The 23011-nt window shown below is 38.1% G+C and overlaps 1 pseudogene; it reads right to left on the bottom strand.

The window, feature by feature from the left end:
• Window positions 1-16246: 16246 nt before the first annotated feature.
• LOC121028094 (ADP-ribosylation factor-like protein 2-binding protein) lies at window positions 16247-16735 on the bottom strand (annotated as a pseudogene).
• Between the last annotated feature and the right edge of the window lie 6276 nt (window positions 16736-23011).

The following is a 23011-nucleotide window of genomic DNA, read 5'->3' as shown; positions in this document are numbered from 1 at the left end:
TCATTAATCACACCTGAGTCAGTTTCATTTGTCTCCAGGCAATTCTTGTTTTGCTGATCTTAGGTTAGTTAGCAGCCGGCTTTCATGAATTTTTCTGCTTCTGGATTAGGAGTCCTGGGATTACTGATTTACATCTTTGGTACAGACTGATAGATGTCTGTTAGTTACGACAAGGTCAGCTTACCCTGGCAAGCCTACACCCATTAGTCTATTACTTTAATATAACTAGTTAAAAGAACATAGAATTTACTGAAGCTTTTTTGATATTTCTTCCAGAAGACTCAAATTCCTGCTCTGAATTTTGTAGCAGAAACCTTTAGGCAACTTTGAGGGAAAAGCAAAAAATACCTGTCAGTGATAAGATGAAATAACTTCAGTTGATTTATTATGACAAATAATCTCACAAAGAACGGTGGACTCCTCTCTTGATGTATAATGTATTATGGAATTTATAAGGAGTTACTCGGTGATTACCTGTAGACTAAAAATATGTTGTGGACATTGACAAATTTTCAGGTCCTTTTAAGTCATACTGTATTGTGAGCTAATTAGCAAGGATATTTAAGCCTAGAAACAATTTTAATTAAAAAACTTCATTTGTTGGGAGTTATTGTGCCAGTCTTTGTACATGACTGTCAATATATTTCTATCCAATCTAAAAGATACTCAATTCCAAAACATATTTATGTTAATAACATTTTACTTGTATATAATTAACTTAGGGAGGTTGAACTTCCCTTTTGATAGTAGCTTATTCATTATTATGGGCTTTGACAAATAGTGTGGAGGTAAGTAAAATTGTGGAGACTTTCCAACATATCCAATTATTTCTAGCAATTCTTCTTTATAAGGTGGGGTGGTGTGGGGTGGGAGCAAAATCTTTGATATTATCCAGTCTGGGTAATCCCAAAGATTAGGTCATAAAGGGTGAATTATTTTGAATGTGGGACTCAATTGGGAAAGGCAATATCCAAAATATTTGTCAGAGGAAATAGAGTATGAGCTTAAGTCACAGGCACGTAAAGGCAAGAAATGATTAGCTTCAGACCATAGCAGCCTGTAACTATAATTACTAGATGTTCTAGCTTTTTCAAAAGTGGACTTTTGTTAAAATTGATTCAAGAACAAATAAAGGAAGTACAGAGAGTTAAGAGGCTGCTGAGTATAGAGAAGGTATAGAATGATTTTTACTATTTCTTAAGAGCATACTGTTACTCAAAGATCAATTTGTCATTTTCATAGGAAGAAAACCAAATTCTAGTTTTACTCTTTTTATATATCACCCATGTAACATTTTTCTTTAAAGAATTCAGAGCATTTTTTGTTTGTATGTTTAAGTTTTTATTAAATTCCAGTTAGTTAACATACAGTATAATATTGGTTTCAGGAGTAGAATTTAGTGATTCATCACTTACATACAACACCCAGTGGTTATCACAGCCTTTTATCTGTCTCTGGGCTCCACAACTAGGGCCATCTGGTCAAGAATGGCTACATCCACTTGTTTATTTGTTGTCTGTAACTGCTTTTGTGGCTACAAGAGAGGAATTGAATAGTTGCCGTAGCGACCTATGGCTCACAAAACTGAAGGTATTTACTATCTGGCCCTTTACGGAACCAGGTTACCAATCCCTGGATTCTACCTTATAAATTAGTTCTTCAAAGTTAAGCCGATTTTGCTAAATATTTTAATACTTGTTAGTACTTCTTTCAAACTCATTATTTACAGATATAAGACCAAGGAAAATACAATTTACTTCCCTCTGATCTTATACAACGCATTGTATATTCTCAAAATTTGTTTTTTACTATTTCTTTTCACAGTCTTGCATGATCAAATTTTAAGACAAAATTCATTTTTTCCTGTATAAAGCAACAGCGAAGTCACATCCCTTATTTTATAAATGCATTTATATTCCTTTGTAATGATTATACCTACTGTAGTCGCGATCTTTTTCTTAATTGGTTTCAACCTTTAATTGAGGTAATTGACTTCCTTCCACAGGTATAGGGACTTCTGGGAAACAAACAGGTAGTTGAGAGCAGGTTGTCAACACAAGCTCCTTTCAGATCGACAGAGCTCCAGTTTGGGCTGCTGTGCCTCGTAGGCACACATGGTAGGCATTTGCCTGTGGTCACCTACATCCACTTCACCCTTCTTAAGGTAGGAAAAAGAAACATGTATGCTAATATGCCCCCAAGGTGTTTGCATGACCTTGTCCACCTATTCATTGATAGCTTCTCTTTAATGTATAAAAAGAGGCATGTATATAAACTATGCTTGGTGTTTTTGCATTGTCTTTATTTCTATGAATTTAAATTAAAAAAAAAATTTTAACGTTTATTTATTTTTGAGACAGAGAGAGAGCATGAACGGGGGAGGGTCAGAGAGAGGAAGACACAGAATCTGAAACAGGCTCCAGGCTCTGAGCTGTCAGCACAGAGCCCGTCGCGGAGCTCAAACTCACGGACCGCGAGATCATGACCTAAGCGAAGTCAGCCGCTTAAAAAACCTGAGCGAAGTCAGCCGCTTAACCGACTGAACCACCCAGGCGCCCCTCTATGAATTTAAATTTTTAAAGGATTGTTCAAGTAACCAAAAACTTCTCAGTTTATTATTAGTCAAAGTTCTTATAATTAACTGAGGATTTTGGAAATTATTTATGCTTATGCAATACAGAAAAACACAGTTCCTTTTGGTATTATGAATTTACCAGAGAGGTGACATTTAAATTTGTTGGTATATGGGTGCCTGGGTGGCTCAATTGGTTAAGCGTCAGACTCTTGATTTCAGCTCAGGTCATGATCTCACAGTTTGTGAGTTCTGAGCTCCATGTCAGGCTGTGTGCTGGCAGTGTGAAGTCTGCCTGGGATTCTCTCTCTCTCCTCCTCTCCTGCTCTCTCTCCCTGCCCCCTAAAATAAAATTAAAAAAAATATATATTTTTTGGTACAGCTTCATAGTATTTAATCCTTTTTAATAAAGACATGGTTTATTATAATTTAATTTAGAATTTATGATTTTTATTTTCTATAATTCTAAATATTTTGCAGAAATGATGATTTACTTGACCCATAAAATTATTTTAGAGAATTTAAAAGTTTAAAGGGTTAGACTTTTCATGGGAAAATTAAACCAAATTTATGTTAACATTTTTCATGCTGAGAAAAGTTTATTTTGTCAAGGATTCACCTTGGTTAGCAATACTGTCTGAATGTCATTTTATAGTTGTATACATATTTAAAAACTCTTTTAACTTTTATTTAAAAGTACTGAAGTTCTCTTACAATTATTTTTCCCTAACAACTTATATTTCTTTGCATCTTATTTTGGAACTTAGCAACCAAGGGCAATGATTTAATTTAAAGCTAAATTCCCTTCCCCTCCCCCATCCTTTATTTTTTTTCTTGAAATACTGTTTCAGTGACTGTCTGAAGCTTTCTCAAAGGACTAGCTTATTTAAAAGCTTTAGAGGTTCAAATAATTATTTTCTGGAAACTCTTATTTTACTTTATTTTTTATTTATATTCAAGTTTGTTAACATACAATGTGGTCTTGGCTTCAGGAGTAGAACACAGTGATTCATCTCTTAAATATGAGACCCAGTGCCCATCCTGAAAAGTGCCCTCCTTAATGCCCATCACCCATTTAACCCACCCTGCCACTCTCCCTCCCTTCTAGCAACCCTCAATTTGTTCTCTGTATTTAAGAGTCATTTATGGTTTACCTTCCTCTGTTTTTATCTTATTTTTCCTTCCCTTCCCCTATGTTCATCTGTTGTGTTTCTCAAATTCCACATATGATATCTGTCTTTCTCTGACTGACTTATTTCACTTAGCATAATAAGTCAGTTCCATCCACATTGTTGCAAATGACAAGATTTCATTCTTTTTCATCACTAAGCAATATTCCATTATATATGTATATTACATCTTCTTTATCCATTCATCAGTTAATGGACATTTGGGCTCTTTCCATACTTTGGCTATTGTTGATAGTGCTCCTATAAACATTGGGGTGCATGTGCCCCTTCGAATCAGCATTGTTTTATCCTTTGGGTGAATACCTAGTAGTAAGATTTCTGGATCCTACAGTAGTTCCATTTTTAAATTTTTGAGGAGCCTCCATACTGTTCTCCAGACTGACTGTACCGGTTTGCATTCCCACCAAGAGTGCAAAGGGGTTCCCCTTTCTCCACATCCTAGCTAACATCTGTTGTTTCCTGAATTATTAATTTTAGCCATTCTGGTTTTGATTTGTATATCATTGTGGTTTTGATTTGTATTTCCTGATGATTAGTGATGTTGAGCATCTTTTCATGTGTCTGTTTGCTATCTGGATGTCTTCTTTGGAAAAGGGTCTATTCATGTCTTCTGCCCCTTTCTTCACTGGATTATTTTTTTATTGTGTGCTAAGTTTGGTAAGTTCTTTATAGATATTGTATACTAACCTTTTATTCAATATGTCATTTGCAAATATCTTCTCTCATTCTCTTGGTTGCCTTTTAGTTTTGTTGATTGTTTCCTTTGCTGTCCAGAAGCTTCTTATCTTGATGAGGTCCCAATAGTTCATTTTTGCTTTTATTTCCCTTGCCCCTGGAGACATGTCAAGTAAGAACTTGGTTCAGCCAAGGTCTGAGAGGTTGTTGCCTGTTTTCTTCTGTAGGATTTTGATGGTTTCCTGTCTCACATGTAGATTTTTCATCCATTTTGAATTTGCGTGTATGGTATAAGAAAGTGGTCCAGTTTCATTCAGCATGTTGCTGTCCAGTTCTCCCAGAATCATTTGCTAGAGACTGTCTTTTTCCCATTGGATATTCTTTCCTGAAATTCCTCATTTCTTCTACTTTTAAACATACATATGCTTATTAGTCTTTATAAGCCAATCAAAACAGGAGAACTGATAAATTTTAGAGAATTTATAACCTAATTTATTTATTTATTTATTTTTAATTTTTTAATGTTTATTTATTTTTGAGAGGGGGGAGGGGCAGAGAGAGAGGGAGACACAGAATCCCAAGCAGGCTCCAGGCTCTGAGCTGTCAGCCAGAGCCTGGACAATGCGGGGTTCAAACTCATGAACCATGAGATCATGACCTGAGTCGAAGTCCAACACTTAACTGACTGAGCCAGCCAGGTGCCCCTATAACCTAATTTATTAATTTGCACTGGAGGTAGACAAGATATACCAAGATATATTTCTCAGAAAATACTTCCCACTCACACAATTGAGGAATCTGATCAACTCCTGGGCAAGCTAGAGTTTATAGCTGGATTTTTCTTTATTTTATTGTAAACCGTGTGGTGCTTGTTCCGTCTGACTGTGAGTGAAGTTAAGGACTGAACTCTAAGGTTTATTTTTCTTTATATCTTGACTTGTCTCATTTGGGTACTTCTCTGTAATTATTTTCTTTTGAGTGAGAAGAGAAAAAGTGGTGTACGATAGCCCCCCACCCCCCATCTGCCCTTTCACTTTCTGCAGTTTCCATTACCTGAGGGTAACCTCGGTCAAGAAGTGGATGATCTTCCTTCTGACTTATTGTCAGAAAGGAGGCCAATGGTAGTTTAATACTATGTCACAGTGCCTGCGTCATTCACCTCCCTCCATCTCATCATGTAGCCATTTTATCATTTCACATCATCACTAGAAGAAGGGTGAGTACAGTACAATAAGATATTTTGAGAAACCATATTTACATAACTTTTACTACAGTATATTGTTATAATTGCTCTATTTAATTATTATTGTTATTAATCTCTTACTATGCCTAATTCATAAATTAAATGTTATCACAGGTATGTATGTATAGGAAAAATTGTGGTATAGGTAAGGTTCAGTATTATCTGTGGTTTCAGACATCCACTGGGAGTCTTGGAATGTATCCCCCATTGGTAACGGAGGCTACTGTATTCAGAACCTTCTGTTTTCTCTGGAGGTCATAAAATACCAGACAAGCTAGCAGTGATCCTGCTTTGTGCATTCCAACTCAAATTCTGGCTTATTCCCACAGTTGATTTCAAAATTATACAAACTACATGAAGCTCTTTCAGAGGTCAGAGCTATCTGTTTTCAAGTCCACACAAAACCAATGTCATGAATTTAAGTCTTTGTGTGCATTTTCTTCCCCTTGATGGTACATCTGTCTGATTGAATTATATACCCTATAGTGTGTACACATTTATTTTCTAAATTTTTGAGAGAAAGTAAGCACAACCACTATTACTGGACACAGATATAGAAAGAACTATAATTATCCATAAATAATTTAACAAGGCTAATTACTTTTGTGAAGTAGGGTAAAGACAATATTCATCTACACACACATAGTAAAAGGACTAGTGACCTCTATGTCACAACTACAGCACTGGGTTTGCAAAACTCACTGGTAGGTTGCAGCTGAGTAACAGGATGACTAAGAATACACAGTGGATCTCAAAGCCACTCAAGTTGGCTATTCTTTGATCCACAGGCTACTCTCCATTCTAGTGGGAATAACTTTATTTTCTTCTTAAGTGATTTTAACTCATAATGGTGCACAAACAAGACAAAACACAGAGAGAAAGCCAGGAGATGTCAGAATCCTCCAGACAAACAAATAAATATGAACCGACAAGATTTCTTTTCATCTTTCATTGAACAGAAACCAGATTCTCTGTCATCTTCTGGTCAAAAGAGACCAGATTCTTGGACCATATAATCAATGCCATGCTTCCAATGAAAGTCATAAAAAATGGTGGGCAATGCAAACTCACCCAGAAACAAGATATCAAAAAAGAAACAGAAAAAGAGAAATAGTGAGTGAGACTGAAAGCAGTATTGTGGCACAAGATATCCCCCCAGGAGCTGGAAGACTTGCCTTGACATAGGTTCTCACGTGTGGTATGCCTGTCTGGCAATGCAATTTTGTTGGTGCTCATGAATGACACCCCAGGATATCTCAGTGAAACCTCCAAATCACTTGTACACTGTATTTTCTTTTCATGATATTTTAAATTTCCCATGCATTATCCATGGCCATGCTTTCAAAATCCTAGCCTAATGTGTTTCTGCCACAGGAAACAGTTTTCAACTCACTGCTTCAAGAACATTCCCCAGAATGGTGTTTTCCAAACTGAGAACAGGATGAAGAATTATTGAAAAGGATCCATCAGCACTTACACATATTGACTGTGAATGAAGTAAATAATAGACTTCACACATGAATTAAACAATACTTTATAAGTCTTTTATGCTGCTGTGGTGAATAAAATACAAATTAACTTAGAAATGACTAAATTCATTGTCCCTTTTTTGTACATTATCTATTTGTCACTCAGATACTAAGTCCAGATACTAAAAGTTGATGCCACTTGGCAGGAGTGAAGGGGGCAAATAATGCTCTGAATATGTTCTACATGAATATCTTCATATATGCATGGAGAGAAATTAAAAAAAAATTGTAATGTTTATTTATTTTTGAGAGAGAGAGAGAGAGAGACAGAGAGTGAGCATGAGAGGCAGAGGGGCAGAGAAAGGAGACACAGAATCTGAAGCAGGCTTCAGGCTCTGAGCTATCAGCACAGAGCCCGATGTGGGGTTTGACCTCACAGAGTGAGAGATCATGACCTGAGCGAAGTCAGATGCTTAACTGACTGAACCACCCAGGCGCCCCTGCATTGAGAGAAATTATTTGGGGATGGGGGAGGCTATCATAAATTAACCTATACATTTTTTCTTGACACAGCAAAAGTAGGGACAGCTTACTGAAGGTGGTTCTCCCTGAAAAGATAGGGGCAGGGAAAGGAGCTTGACTTTCCTATGTGCAATTTCTTGTGAAGAGAGGTAGGATCCCAGAAAAGAAAGGTAGTCCTTCTTCTTAGTCTTTGATGTTGAAAATGGGGAAGCTACCTTCAATTCCATGTTCCTGGGGCGTGCTCTGTCCTGTAAGGGGCTGTAAGTTGAGAGTATTGTGTCTTAAGCTTTTACTCATCCATTGGGGCTCAACACAGGTGGAATGTAAGGATTTCATGATTAGGTTTGAGTGGGATTTGATTTTCTTTAAGGATCTGTGTGAAAGGCTTTCTCTACACACAGGGAATACAGTGACAATAATTATATATATAAATAATTACATATATTATATATTTTAATATTTTAAAATAATTATATATATTTTAAATTTTAGTTAACATACAGTGCAATATTGGTTTCAGGAGTAGAATTCAGTGATTCATCACTTACATACAATATCCAGTGCTCATCACAATAAGTGCCCTCCTTAATACCCATCACCCATCTAGCCCGTCTCCCACCCACCTCCCTCTATAAACCCTCAGTTTGTTCTCTGTTGTTCAGAGCCTCTTGTAGTTTGCTTCCCTCTCTCCTCTTATCCCCCTTTCCATATGTTCATCTGTTTTGTTTCTTAAATTCCACATGTGAGTGAAATAATATGGTATTTGTCTTTCTCTGACTGATTTAATTCACTTAGCATAATATATTCTAGTTCCATCCACATTGTTATAAATACCAATATTTCATTCTTTTTGATTGGTGAGTAATATTCTGTTGTATACCATATCTTCTTTATCCATTCATCAGTCGATGGATGTTTGGACTCTCTCCAAAGTTTGGCTATTGTTGATATTGCTGCTATAAACATTGGGGTGCATGTACCCCTTTGAATGTGTATTTTTGTATCCTTTGGGTAAATACCTAGTAGTGCGATTGCTGGGTCATAAGGTAGTTCTATTTTGCACTTTTGAGGAGCCTCCATACTGTTTTCCAGAGTGGTTGCACCAGTTTGCATTCTTACCAACAGTGCAAGAGGGTTCCCTTTTCTCTGCATCCTCACCAACATCTCTTGTTTCTTGTGTTGTTAATTTTAGCCATTCTGACAGGTATGAGGTCTCATTGTGGTTTTGATTTGTATTTCCCTGATGATGAGTGATGTTGAACATCTTTTCATGTGTCTGTTAGCCATCTGGATGTCTTCTTTCAAAAAGTGTCTATTCACGTCTTCTGCCCATTTCTCAACTGGGTTGTTTATCTTTTGGGTATTGAGTTTGATAAGTTTTTTATAGATTTTGGATACTAACCCTTTATCTGATATGTAATTTACAAATATCTTCTCCCATTCCATAAACTGCCTTTTTAGTTTGGTTTGATTGTTTCTTTTTCTGTGCAGAAGCTTTTTATCTTGATGAAGTCCCAGTGCTTCATGTTTGCTTTTATTATAGTGAAGTGATTTGAAACCCATAATTCAAGGAAGGGGAATAGAAAACAAAGAAGAGTAGGAAAAACTCATCAGAAAATGACAGCTTGAGAAGATGAGGCAAAATTAATTGTGCTGAATAAACGAGAGCACAGACTACTAACTTAGGAAGATTTGTGCTAATGTTAATGTGAAGGAAATTAAAATACCCAGGGGATATTTGCAAATAGGAGCACTTACAGATAGTCTTATTTTCCTAATTCATTTTCATTACTCTTTTAGGGAATTCTGTATTTATGTTTATAATTCACTGAGAGCCTAAAAGGTCTTTATTCCTATTGCATTATCCTAATTTACTTCACAGTTCCAACATTTCCTGTTCTTCTCACTAACTCTCTCGTCAGAGTCAAATACCCATTCTTGGAAGGTTCCTTGTACTCTCAGCATGTTTTGCCTTCTGAGCTTTTTACCAGACTTTATCTATAATGCATTCTATAGATCATCAAAGTTTCCTGAATTATCCAAGTTGGAGCTGAATCCAAGCAGACACTTAACTCCTTTGATCTAAGGGAAGGAGAAAATTTTCTGAACTCTTAACTCACTGTGTGTATCCAGTGGGAGAATATGGTCTTTACGTTTAGAGAGTTTTGAAATCCAGAGAATGCATATTTGAATTGTGGACAATTGGTTCAAATTAGACTGAGAACTAGTATGCAAATTTTTAAATGTAGCCAGTATTAGAGTTAATGAAGCAGTTGTTTGCCATATAATATCTCTTTTAAAATACTATTAGAAACTTTAATTTGTCTAACAGTCTTATGTTATGCTTGGCTTTCTTCGATGATATAAATTTTAGACATTTTAATTTGGACCAGAAGATTTTATAGAGCTAATTTTCCCCTATTGTTATATTAGTAGATGTTTTCATTTAATACATAATTTAATCTAAACGGAAGTCTATAAACCAAGAAAAATAGGCCTCTATTGTTTGATATTGAAGATTTGAAGAAGTTACTTTTCAATTTCTTTTATGTGAAAAGGAAGAGTAGGAGATACAGATAGGGGTTGGGGAGAGGGGTTGTTTTCTTTCTTTTCAAAAAACTTTATATATTTAAATTATTTTTTAAACTTTTTATTTTTAAATAATTATTCACAAGAAAGTACAAAGAAATGTACAGGGAGCTTCTGTGTACCACTAACCTAGCCTCCCCTTGGGGTGCCTGGGTGGCTCAGTCAGTTAAGCGTCTGACTTCGGCTCAGGTCATGATCTCACAGTTTGTGGGTTTGAACCCCGCATCGGGCTCTGTGCTGGCGGCTTAGAGCCTGGAGCCTGCTTCAAATTGTGTGTCTCCCTCTCTCTCTGCTCCTCCCTCGCTCATGCTCTGTCTCTCTCTCTCCTTCAAAAATAAATAAAAACATTAAAAAAAATAAAAAAAATAAACTAGCCTCCCCTTGTGTTAACATATTATATAACTGTAATACAGTATCAATGCCTCTAGACTGACATTGGTATAATCTATAGAACTTATTCTGATTTCAGCTATTATATAAGTATCATTTGTGCATGCGTGCATATTTGTGGGTGTGTATATCTGTATAATTTCTCACAGGCACATCTCTATATAACCACCAGTAGGATAAAGATTCTTGATTGTTGATTCTTGATTCAAGATTCTTCATTACCAGACTCTCTTGTGATACCCCTTTATAGCTACCATCATAAGCTACCTCTTCCCTGAATCCCTAACCCCTGGCAACCACTCATCTGTTCTCTATCACTATAATTATGTTATTTCATGAATGTATAAATGTAATCATACAGTATGTATCCTTTTGAGATTTTTCCATTCAAAATTTCCTTGACTTTCATCTAAGTTGCTGTATCAATAGTTGGTCCTTTCAATTGCTGAGTAATATTCCATGGTATATATGTACCATGGTTTACTTAACCATTTATCTGTTGAGGAGCATTTGGGTACTTAGAAGGTTTTAGATATTATGAAAAAAGCTGTACATGGGGCGCCTGGGTGGCGCAGTCGGTTGAGCGTCCGACTTCAGCCAGGTCATGATCTCGCGGTCCGTGAGTTCGAGCCCCGCGTTGGGCTCTGGGCTGATGGCTCAGAGCCTGGAGCCTGTTTCCGATTCTGTGTCTCCCTCTCTCTCTGACCCTCCCCCGTTCATGCTCTGTCTCTCTCTGTCCCAAAAATAAATAAACGTTGAAAAAAAAATTAAAAAAAAAAAAAAAGAAAAAAGCTGTACAAGTTTCTGCATGAAAGTAAGTTTTGATTATGCTGGGATATATACTCAAGAGTGCAATTTCTAAGTGGTAATATCAATCTTAGTTTTGGAAGGAAATTGCTAAACTATTTTCCAGAGTGGCTATATCATTTTATATTCCAACCAGCAATGAATGAGTAATGCAGATTCTTCACATCCTTGCCAGCATTTGATGTTATTACTATTTTTTATTTTAATCATTCTGATACATGCATAATGATGTCATTATGGTTTTAATTTGCATTCCCCTAATGCTATTGAATATCTTTTTATGTGTTCATCATATATACATATATATATGTATACATATATATGTGTGTATATATATATACACATATATACATATATACATATAAATGTGTGTGTGTATATATATATATATATATATATATATATATATATATATCCTGTTTGAAATGTACATACTTTTTGTTTACTTTCTCATTGGATTTTTTTTTTACTTTTGAGTTTTGAGGGTTTTTAATGCATTATAGATATTAGTCCTTTGTTGGATATGTTGTTTGTAATGTTATTTTCCATTCTTTAGCTAGTCTTTTTGTCCTCTTAGCAGGGTCTTTTGCACAGTCTAAGATTTTCATTTGCTGAAGTCCTATTTATCAATTTTTCCTTTCCTGGAATATTTATACAGGAACTTTTTAAAGAGCCTCTAGAACAGTGTTTTGGGAATTTTTAGGTATTTTTTTAACCTTTTATTTTGAAATAACCATAGATTCATAAGAAGTTGCAAAGATAGTACACAGGGGTACCCTTACCTACTTTCTACCAGTGGCTACATCTTATATAACTTTAGTGCAATATTATAATTAGGAAATTGACATTGTTACAACGTGTGTGTGTGTGTGTGTGTGTGTGTGTGTGTGTGGTCCTATGTCAGTTTATCACACTTAGCTTCATGTAACCACCAAAGTATTCAAGACATAGAATGATCTCATCACCACCAAACTCTCCATGGTGCTGCCTCTTCATAGTCACACCCTCCTCCTACCCTCTCTCCATCCCTAACCATTGGCAATCACTAATTTGTTTTCCTTTTCTATAATTTTGTCATTTCAAGAATGTTCTATAATTAGAATTATATGGTATATGAGCTTTTGAGACTGGCATTTTTCACTCAGCATTAAGATCAACTAAGATCCATCCAAGTTGTTGTATGTATCAAAAATTCATTCCTTTTTATTGCTGAGTAGTATTTCATGGTATGTATCAGTTTGTTCAACTATTCATTCTTTGTCAGACCTTTTGGCTCTTTCCAGTATTTGGTTATTACAAATAAAATTGCTAGAAACAATAATTGTACAGATTTTTGTGTGGACATAAATTTTCACTCTGCAGTAAATGCCTAGGTATGTGATTGCTGGATGGTATGATAAGTATACATTTAGTTTTTAAAGAAACTGTCAATCTATCTTCCAGGAATAATTGTAGTATTTTACTTTCTCATCAGCAGTGTGTGAGAGTTCCAGTTTCTCTGCATCCTTGCAAATGTTTCACATCATCACTATTTTCTCAATACCAGCTTTATTGAGATATAATTCACATATTATAAAATTTCTCCTTTTAAAGTGTACAATTCAGTCATTTTTAGTATATTCACGGAATTGTGCACCCATCACCACTATTTAATTTTAGAACATTTTCATGATTCAAAAAGAAACTCCTTACTCATTAGCAGTCACTTTCCATCCCTTATTCCTTGCCAGCCTAGGGCTACTGCTAATCTTCTTTCTGTTTGTATGAATTTTCCTATTCTGAACATTTTATGTAAATGTAACTATACAATATGGCCTTTGGGTCTGGTTTCTTGCACTTGGCTAAATGCTTTCAAGGCTCATCAATGTTGTAGCATGTATCAAAACTTCATTCCTTTTTATAGTTGGATAACATCCGTTTGTGTGGATGTACCACATTTTGTTTATCCATTTATCTGTTGGTAGACATTTGGGTCATTTCCACATTTTTTGTAATCATGCACAATGCTGCTATGAAAATTAGTGTACAAATTCTTGTGTGGATATGTGTTTTCATGATTCTTTGGCATATACCTAGGATTGAAGTTGATGGGTCATATGGTACCTCTATGTTTAGCATTTTGAGGAAATGTTTTCCAAAACAAGCCATTTTTCAAAGTGGCTTATCCCACTTATATTTTTCCACCAGCAGTATATGAGGATTCTGGTTTTATTTATTTTTTTTTACATCCTTGCAAACATTTGTTATTGTCTATGTATTTTTTTAATTATAGCAATACCAGTGAGTGTGAAAATCATATCTCACTGTGGTTTTGATTTGATAATCTTAATGACTAATGACTAATGATACTGAACAGATTTTCCATGCACATGTTATCCATTTGTATATCTTCTTTGGGGAAATGTCAGTTGAAGTCTTCTGTGCATTTTATAAATATGTTATGTGACATCTTATATAACTTTAGTACAATATTATACCTTTTTAAAAGTTTATTTATTTTGAGAGACACAGAGAGAGAGAGAGAGTGGGGGAGAGCAAAGAGAAGGAGACAGAGAATCACAAGTAGGCTTTACACTGCCAGCACAGAGCCTGACAAAGTGCTCAAACCCATGAATCATGAGATCATGACCTGAGCCAAAATCAAGAGTCAGACGCTCAACTGACTGAGCCACACAGGCCCCTCATCATAACTTTTAAATCATTGATTTCTAAGAGTTTTTATATATTCTGAATACAAGTTCTTTATCAGATATTTATTTACATTTTCTCTCATTCTGTTGGTTACCTTCTCTCAGAATAAGCTCTATAGATTGTACCAATGTCAATGTTGATAGCATCCTTTGAAGCACAAAAGTTTTTAATTTTGATGAAGTCCAATTTGTTTTTCTTGTGTTGCTAGTGCTTTTGGTACTATATCTAAAAAACTAATGCTTACTCCTAGGTCATAAAGATTCATTTCTGCTTTCTTCCAAGAGTTTTTTAGCTTTAACTATTACTTTTAGGTCTATCACTCATTTTGAGTTAATTTTTAACTTATGGTGTGATGTAGGGGTCCAACTTCATTCTTTTTCATGTGGATATTTAGTAGTTCCAGAAATGACTACTCTTTCCCCAGTAATTAGTTTTTGCATTTCTTTTTTTAATTGAAATAGAAATTATTTATTTTTATTGTTTTTAATTTTATTTCCAATATTGTTAGCATACAATGTTATATTAGTTCCAGGTGTACCATATAGTGATTCAACAATTGCATACATTACTCAGTGTCATCAAGATAAGTGTACTTAATCCCCTTCACCCATCCCTCACCCATCTCCCCTCTGGTAACCATCAGTTTGCTCTTTATAGTTAAGAGTCTGTTTCTTGGTTTCTCTCTCTCTTTTCCTTTGCTTGCTTGTTTTGTTTCTTAAATTCTCCATATGAGTGAGATCATATGGTATTTGTCTTTTTCTTTTTTTAAAGTGTACTCATGGCACAAAAGTATTTAACAAGCACCACACATCAGTTACAGAAATACATATAGTCTATAGCTTATACTTTAAAACCAGAAGAGCTGATTGGAGTCAGTATAGAGTCTTATTTCTACTTGAAAGATATAGAAGGTACACATTGAGAATTGAAATACTATGTTTTTTCTTTCTAGAGATGTGATATCCATGTTTTATGGTCAGTAATTTCTATGAAACATTATGCTAAATAAAAGCATTGATGACCAGCAGAGCTGTTTGCTATTTCCTACTTGTGCTGAGCCAGCCCAGTGGAACATTGGGGACACTTGGTAGGGACATTTTGATAGGAGGAAAGAACTACAGAGCCTTTACCCCAACAGAAAACCTAAACTAACTGATTATACAGAAAGGATTTTTAGCAAACCTGTACACGTAACATGCCGTAAGAAAGAGAGATCTTTTATACTTCTAGCATAAGCACACACTCACTCGTACCCAGTGAAATAAGAATTCCAACACAGAAAGCATTTTTGCTTTCATAGAACTAACAGCTAAAAAGCACACAACATATAATAACTTGATCTTTAAGTGGGTAGTCATGGAAGCTCCAAGATTATATCCACTAGGTTAGCCTGAGGATTCATCTATAAAAATATTTTTCTAAAAATGCTTAAAAGAAAACTCTAGAAACAGACTACATCAGGACTAGCAGAAGACAGTGATGCAAGGACTAACAAGTGTAAGACAAGGAACTGATTTTCATATGTAGCTTCAGGTAAGGGATATCTCTCTATGTTGATTCCTATAGCCAATACTAGCTGGAAAGGGAGCTGCTTCAGAAAGCTCAGCTGGCTTGAGTAACACCCTAGAGAAATGTTCCCAAACAGACAAAAACCCCTTTGTGGCTGCGGGACTGAAACTGATGCATGTAGAAAGCTGTGAGCACACAAAAGGCCTGGTGGACATGTGGAGCTTGCTGAGACAAAGAGGGCTGGAAGTGGTGGGTTATTCCAAATGCTGTTGACCTACCAATATGTATGTTGGGGAAGGGGCCAGGGTGGAATGCTGGCTTTGGACTTGCTCCAGAGGAGCCTGACTCAGAGGCCTGAGAGGGGGGTCTACTTGGGGGAGGAGTGCTAGGATTACTGAAGACAAGAAGTTGCTTCAGGGTCCCAGGAGGGTTAGATGATTGTCTTCTGACCCATCAATACTTAAAATTAATGAAGAGTTGAGGAACAGAGTCAGTATTTCCAAGATGTATTCTGTCACGTTAGCCAAAGCCTCTTCCAGTCTATTGAGCTGGCAATGTCCAGAAAGATCCCATTGTCTGATGGTGGGACCTAGGGCTGCAGGTCACGCAGGGAAGGTGGCAGAGAAGGTGATTTACACAATGAAGTCACCACTAAACCACTGCTTAAATCCAGTTCCCACTTTTCTGTTTCTGTTCTATAGTCCAGAAACATTTCTTTAAAGGCCAGAAAATCTGTAAATGTGAGCAGCATGTCAACTGTGTCACCAGCCACTTCATCTTTATGGTGCTATAGAGTTCTTGGGAAAGTCACCATGTTAAATCCAGGAATCTGCTCCAGCAGCTGTTCTTCAATATACTTTTCTAGCAAAGACATACATTTGTTAAAAATAGGCACGTAAGTGAGTTTATTTTCTTCCATGTCTTCAAACTCCTGATAGTACTTGTCCATAGACTTCCTCTGTAATAACTGGAACTCATCATCCATGATAAAGTCCTGTAAATATCCGATCACAGCATCAAATTCTGCATTGGAGGTGGAAGAGAAGGACAGCGCAAAGCTCTCCTCCTCTATATCCATCCCTGTCACTGCAATCACCTGCGGGACCCTACCCTGGGTGCAGCTGGGCCCAGCCAAGAGCCCAATATGCATCTGTGAGGCCTCCATTACCCACACTGGGGTTGCTCCCAGCTCCCAGCCAAGCCTCACTGCTGGCTTGTGCCACATACCTACTGTCCTGCCCTGGGGTCCTCTAAGGCTATTGTATAGGACATCCCCTTAGACTCATATGTGTACTACCAAATTTGGCAGGTGGGTGGGTAGACAACAGGCCCTTGGAGCATCCATTGATCACTGGGAGACAGAAGCTAATGCTTTTTCCCTTCTCCCAGGTGCATGGTTCTGAGATGTATTCATGGTGCCCCTTACAAGTTCCCCTGAGGACAAAGCATCAGTTGATTGAGTTACACTTTTGTTGACTCTACCTCCTTTCCTATTTCAATGCCTATTCCTTACTTCTGCTCTCTGGGACACAGAAACCTTTGTCTCATACTTTACCATCAGGATCCTCAGGCAGAGATACAGAGGGTTTAGGAAATTACTGGGAAAGAGGATTGGAGGGAAGATGGCGGCGTAGGAGGACGCTGGGCTCACCGCGCGTCCTGCTGATCACTTAGATTCCACCTACACCTGCCTAAATAACCCAGAAAACCACCAGAGGATTAGCAGAACGGAGTCGCCGGAGCCAAGCGCAGACGAGAGGCCCACAGAAGAGGGTAGGAAGGGTGGCGAGGCGGTGCGCGCTCCACGGACTGGCGGGAGGGAGCCGGGGCGGAGGGGGGGCTCGCCGGCCAAGCAGAGCCCCCGAGTCTGGCTTGCAAAAAGCGGAGGGGCCTGATGGACTGTGTTCCGACAGCAAGCGCGACTTAGCGGCTGGGAGGTCATAAGTTAACAGCTCTGCTCAGAAAGCGGGAAGGCTGGAGGACAAAGGGAAGGAAAGCTGCTGAGCCCCCGGACCACAGAGCTCAGTTTGGTGGGGAACAAAGGCGCTCGCCAGCGCCATCTTCCCCGCCCATCCCCCAGCCAAAGTCCCAAAGAGAACCAGTTCCTGCCAGGGAACTTGCTCGCTCCGCGCAAACACCCAACTCTGCGCTTCTGCGGAGCCAAACCTCCGGCAGCAGATCTGACTCCCTCCTGCTGCCACAGGGCCCCTCCTGAAGTGGATCACCTAAGGAGAAGCAAGCTAAGCCTGCCCCTCCTGCCCCTGTGCACCTTGCCTACCCACCCCAGCTAAGACGCCAGATCCCCAGCATCACAAGCCTGGCAGTGTGCAAGTAGCCCAGACAGGCCACCCCACCCCACAGTGAATCCCGCCCCTAGGAGAGGGGAAGAGAAGGCACGCACCAGTCTGACTGTGGCCCCAGTGGTGGGCTGGGGGCAGACATCAGGTCTGACTGCGGCTCCGCCCACCAACTCCAGTTATACACCACAGCACAGGGGAAGTGCCCTGCAGGTCCTCACCACGCCAGGGACTATCCAAAATGACCAAGCGGAAGAATTCCCCTCAGAAGAATCTCCAGGAAATAACAACAGCTAATGAGCTGATCAAAAAGGATTTAAATAATATCACAGAAAGTGAATTTAGAATAATAGTCATAAAATTAATCGCTGGGCTTGAAAACAGTATAGCTGACAGCAGAGAATCTCTTGCTACAGAGATCAAGGGACTAAGGAACAGTCACGAGGAGCTGAAAAACGCTTTAAATGAAATGCATAACAAAATGGAAACCACCACGGCTCGGATTGAAGAGGCAGAGGAGAGAATAGGTGAACTAGAAGATAAAGTTATGGAAAAAGAGGAAGCTGAGAAAAAGAGAGATAAAAAAAATCCAGGAGTATGAGGGGAAAATTAGAGAACTAAGTGATACACTAAAAAGAAATAATCTATGCATAATTGGTATCCCAGAGGAGGAAGAGAGAGGGAAAGGTGCTGAAGGGGTACTTGAAGAAATAATAGCTGAGAACTTCCCTGAAGTGGGGAAGGAAAAAGGCATTGAAATCCAAGAGGCACAGAGAACTCCCTTCAGACGTAACTTGAATCGATCTTCTGCACGACATATCATAGTGAAACTGGCAAAATACAAGGATAAAGAGAAAATTCTGAAAGCAGCAAGGGGTAAACGTGCCCTCACATATAAAGGGAGACCTATAAGACTCATGACTGATCTCTCTTTTGAAACTTGGCAGGCCAGAAAGAATTGGCACAAGATTTTCAGTGTGCTAGACAGAAAAAATATGCAGCCGAGAATCCTTTATCCAGCAAGCCTGTCATTTAGAATAGAAGGAGAGATAAAGGTCTTCCCAAACAAACAAAAACTGAAGGAATTTGTCACCACTAAACCAGCCCTACAAGAGATCCTAAGGGGGACCCTGTGAGACAAAGTACCAGAGACGTCACTACAAGCATAAAACATACAGACATCACAATGACTCTAAACCCATATCTTTCTATAATAACACTGAATGTAAATGGATTAAATGCGCCAACCAAAAGACATAGGGTATCAGACTGGATAAAAAAACAAGACCCATCTATTTGCTGTCTACAAGAGACTCATTTTAGACCTGAGGACACCTTTAGATTGAGAGTGAGGGGATGGAGAACTATTTATCATGCTACTGGAAGCCAAAAGAAAGCTGGAGTAGCCATACTTATATCAGACAAACTAGACTTTAAATTAAAGGCTGTAACAAGAGATGAAGAAGGACATTATATAATAGTGACAGGGTCTATCCATCAGGAAGAGCTAACAATTATAAATGTCTATGCGCCGAATACTGGAGCGCCCAAATATATAAAACAATTACTCATAAACACAAGCAACCTTATTGATAAGAATGTGGTAATTGCAGGGGACTTTAACACCCCACTTACAGAAATGGATAGATCATCTAGACACACGGTCAATAAAGAGACAAGGGCCCTGAATGAGACATTGGAGCAGATGGACTTGACAGATATATTTAGAACTCTGCATCCCAAAGCAACAGAATATACTTTCTTCTCGAGTGCACATGGAACATTCTCCAAGATAGATCATATACTGGGTCACAAAACAGCCCTTCATAAGTTTACAAGAATTGAAATCATACCATGCATACTTTCAGACCACAATGCTATGAAGCTTGAAATCAACCACAGAAAAAAGTCTGGAAAACCTCCAAAAGCATGGAGGTTAAAGAACACCCTACTAACGAATGAGTGGGTCAACCAGGCAATTAGAGAAGAAATTAAAAAATATATGGAAACAAACGAAAATGAAAATACAACAATCCAAACGCTTTGGGACGCAGCGAAGGCAGTCCTGAGAGGAAAATACATTGCAATCCAGGCCTATCTCAAGAAACAAGAAAAATCCCCAATACAAAATCTAACAGCACACCTAAAGGAAATAGAAGCAGAACAGCAAAGGCAGCCTAAACCCAGCAGAAGAAGAGAAATAATAAAGATCAGAGCAGAAATAAACAATATAGAATCTAAAAAAACTGTAGAGCAGATCAACGAAACCAAGAGTTGGTTTTTTGAAAAAATAAACAAAATTGACAAACCTCTAGCCAGGCTTCTCAAAAAGAAACGGGAGATGACCCAAATAGATAAAATCATGAATGAAAATGGAATTATTACAACCAATCCCTCAGAGATACAAACAATTATCAGGGAACACTATGAAAAATTATATGGCAACAAATTGGACAACCTGGAAGAAATGGACAAATTCCTGAACACCCACACTCTTCCAAAACTCAATCAGGAGGAAATAGAAAGCTTGAACAGACCCATCACCAGCGAAGAAATTGAATCGGTTATCAAAAATCTCCCAACAAATAAGAGTCCAGGACCAGATGGCTTCCCAGGGGAGTTCTACCAGATGTTTAAAGCAGAGATAATACCTATCCTTCTCAAGCTATTCCAAGAAATAGAACGGGAAGGAAAACTTCCAGACTCATTCTATGAAGCCAGTATTACTTTGATTCCTAAACCAGACAGAGACCCAGTAAAAAAAGAGAACTACAGGCCAATATCCCTGATGAATATGGATGCCAAAATTCTCAGTAAGATACTAGCAAATTGAATTCAACGGCATATAAAAAGAATTGTTCACCATGATCAAGTGGGATTCATTCCTGGGATGCAGGGCTGGTTCAACATTCGCAAATCAATCAACGTGATACATCACATTAACAAAAAAAAAGAGAAAAACCATATGATCCTGTCAATCGATGCAGAAAAGGCCTTTGGCAAAATCCAGCACCCTTTCTTAATAAAAACCCTTGAGAAAGTTGGGATAGAAGGAACATACTTAAAGATCATAAAAGCCATTTATGAAAAGCCCACAGCTAACATCATCCTCAACGGGGAAAAACTGAGAGCTTTTTCCCTGAGATCAGGAACACGACAGGGATGCCCACTCTCACCACTGTTGTTTAACATAGTGCTGGAAGTTCTAGCATCAGCAATCAGACAACAACAGGAAATCAAAGGCATCCAAATTGGCAAAGATGAAGTCAAGCTTTCGCTTTTTGCAGATGACATGATATTATACATGGAAAATCCGATAGACTCCACCAAAAGTCTGCTAGAACTGATACATGAAATCAGCAAAGTTGCAGGATACAAAGTCAATGTACAGAAATCAGTTGCATTCTTATACACTAACAATGAAGTAACAGAAAGACAAATAAGGAAACTGATCCCATTCACAATTGCACCAAGAAGCATAAAATACCTAGGAATAAATCTAACCAAAGATGTAAAGGATCTGTATGCTGAAAACTATAGAAAGCTTATGAAGGTAATTGAAGAAGATTTAAAGAAATGGAAAGACATTCCCTGCTCATGGATTGGAAGAATAAATATTGTCAAAATGTCAATACTACCCAAAGCTATCTACACATTCAATGCAATCCCAATCAAAATTGCACCAGCATTCTTCTCAAAACTAGAACAAGCAATCCTAAAATTCATATGGAACCACAAAAGGCCCCGAATAGCCAAAGTAATTTTGAAGAAGAAGACCCAAGCAGGAGGCATCACAATCCCAGACTTTAGCCTCTACTACAAAGCTGTCATCATCAAGACAGCATGGTATTGGCACAAAAACAGACACATAGACCAATGGAATAGAATAGAAACCCCAGAACTAGACCCACAAACGTATGGCCAACTCATCTTTGACAAAGCAGGAAAGAACATCCAATGGAAAAAAGACAGTCTCTTTAACAAATGGTGCTGGGAGAACTGGACAGCAACATGCAGAAGGTTGAAACTAGACCACTTTCTCACACCATTCACAAAAATAAACTCAAAATGGATCAAGGACCTGAATGTGAGACAGGAAACCATCAAAACCCTAGAGGAGAAAGCAGGAAAAGACCTCTCTGACCTCAGCCGTGGCAATCTCTTACTCGACACATCCCCAAAGGCAAGGGAATTAAAAGCAAAAGTGAATTACTGGGACCTTATGAAGATAAAAAGCTTCTGCACAGCAAAGGAAACAACCAACAAAACTAAACGGCAACCAACGGAATGGGAAAAGATCTTTGCAAATGACATATCGGACAAAGGGCTAGTCTCCAAAATCTATAAAGAGCTCACCAAACTCCACACCCGAAAAGCAAATAACCCAGTGAAGAAATGGGCAGAAAACATGAATAGACACTTCTCTAAAGAAGACATCCGGATGGCCAACAGGCACATGAAAAGATGTTCAGCGTCGCTCCTTATCAGGGAAATACAAATCAAAACCACACTCAGATATCACCTCACGCCAGTCAGAGTGGCCAAAATGAACAAATCAGAAGACTCTAGATGCTGGAGAGGATGTGGAGAAACGGGAACCCTCTTGCACTGTTGGTGGGAATGCAAATTGGTGCAGCCGCTCTGGAAAGCAGTGTGGAGGTTCCTCAGAAAATTAAAAATAGACCTACCCTATGACCCAGCAATAGCACTGCTAGGAATTTATCCAAGGGACACAGGAGTACTGATGCATAGGGGCACTTGTACCCCAATGTTCATAGCAGCGCTCTCAACAATAGCCAAATTATGGAAAGAGCCTAAATGTCCATCAACTGATGAATGGATAAAGAAATTGTGGTTTATATACACTATGGAATACTACGTGGCAATGAGAAAAAATGAAATATGGCCTTTTGTAGCAACGTGGATGGAACTGGAGAGTGTGATGCTAAGTGAAATAAGCCATACAGAGAAAGACAGATACCATATGGTTTCACTCTTATGTGGATCCTGAGAAACTCAACAGGAACCCATGGGGGAGGGGAAGGAAAAAAAAAAAA

The sequence above is a fragment of the Herpailurus yagouaroundi genome, unplaced genomic scaffold, assembly GCF_014898765.1.
Source record: "Herpailurus yagouaroundi ecotype Mexico unplaced genomic scaffold, PumYag 100, whole genome shotgun sequence".
Taxonomy (NCBI): Eukaryota; Metazoa; Chordata; class Mammalia; order Carnivora; family Felidae; genus Herpailurus; species Herpailurus yagouaroundi.
The sequence above is the reverse complement of the archived record's forward strand: the minus strand, read 5'-3'. Positions and strand labels throughout refer to the sequence as shown.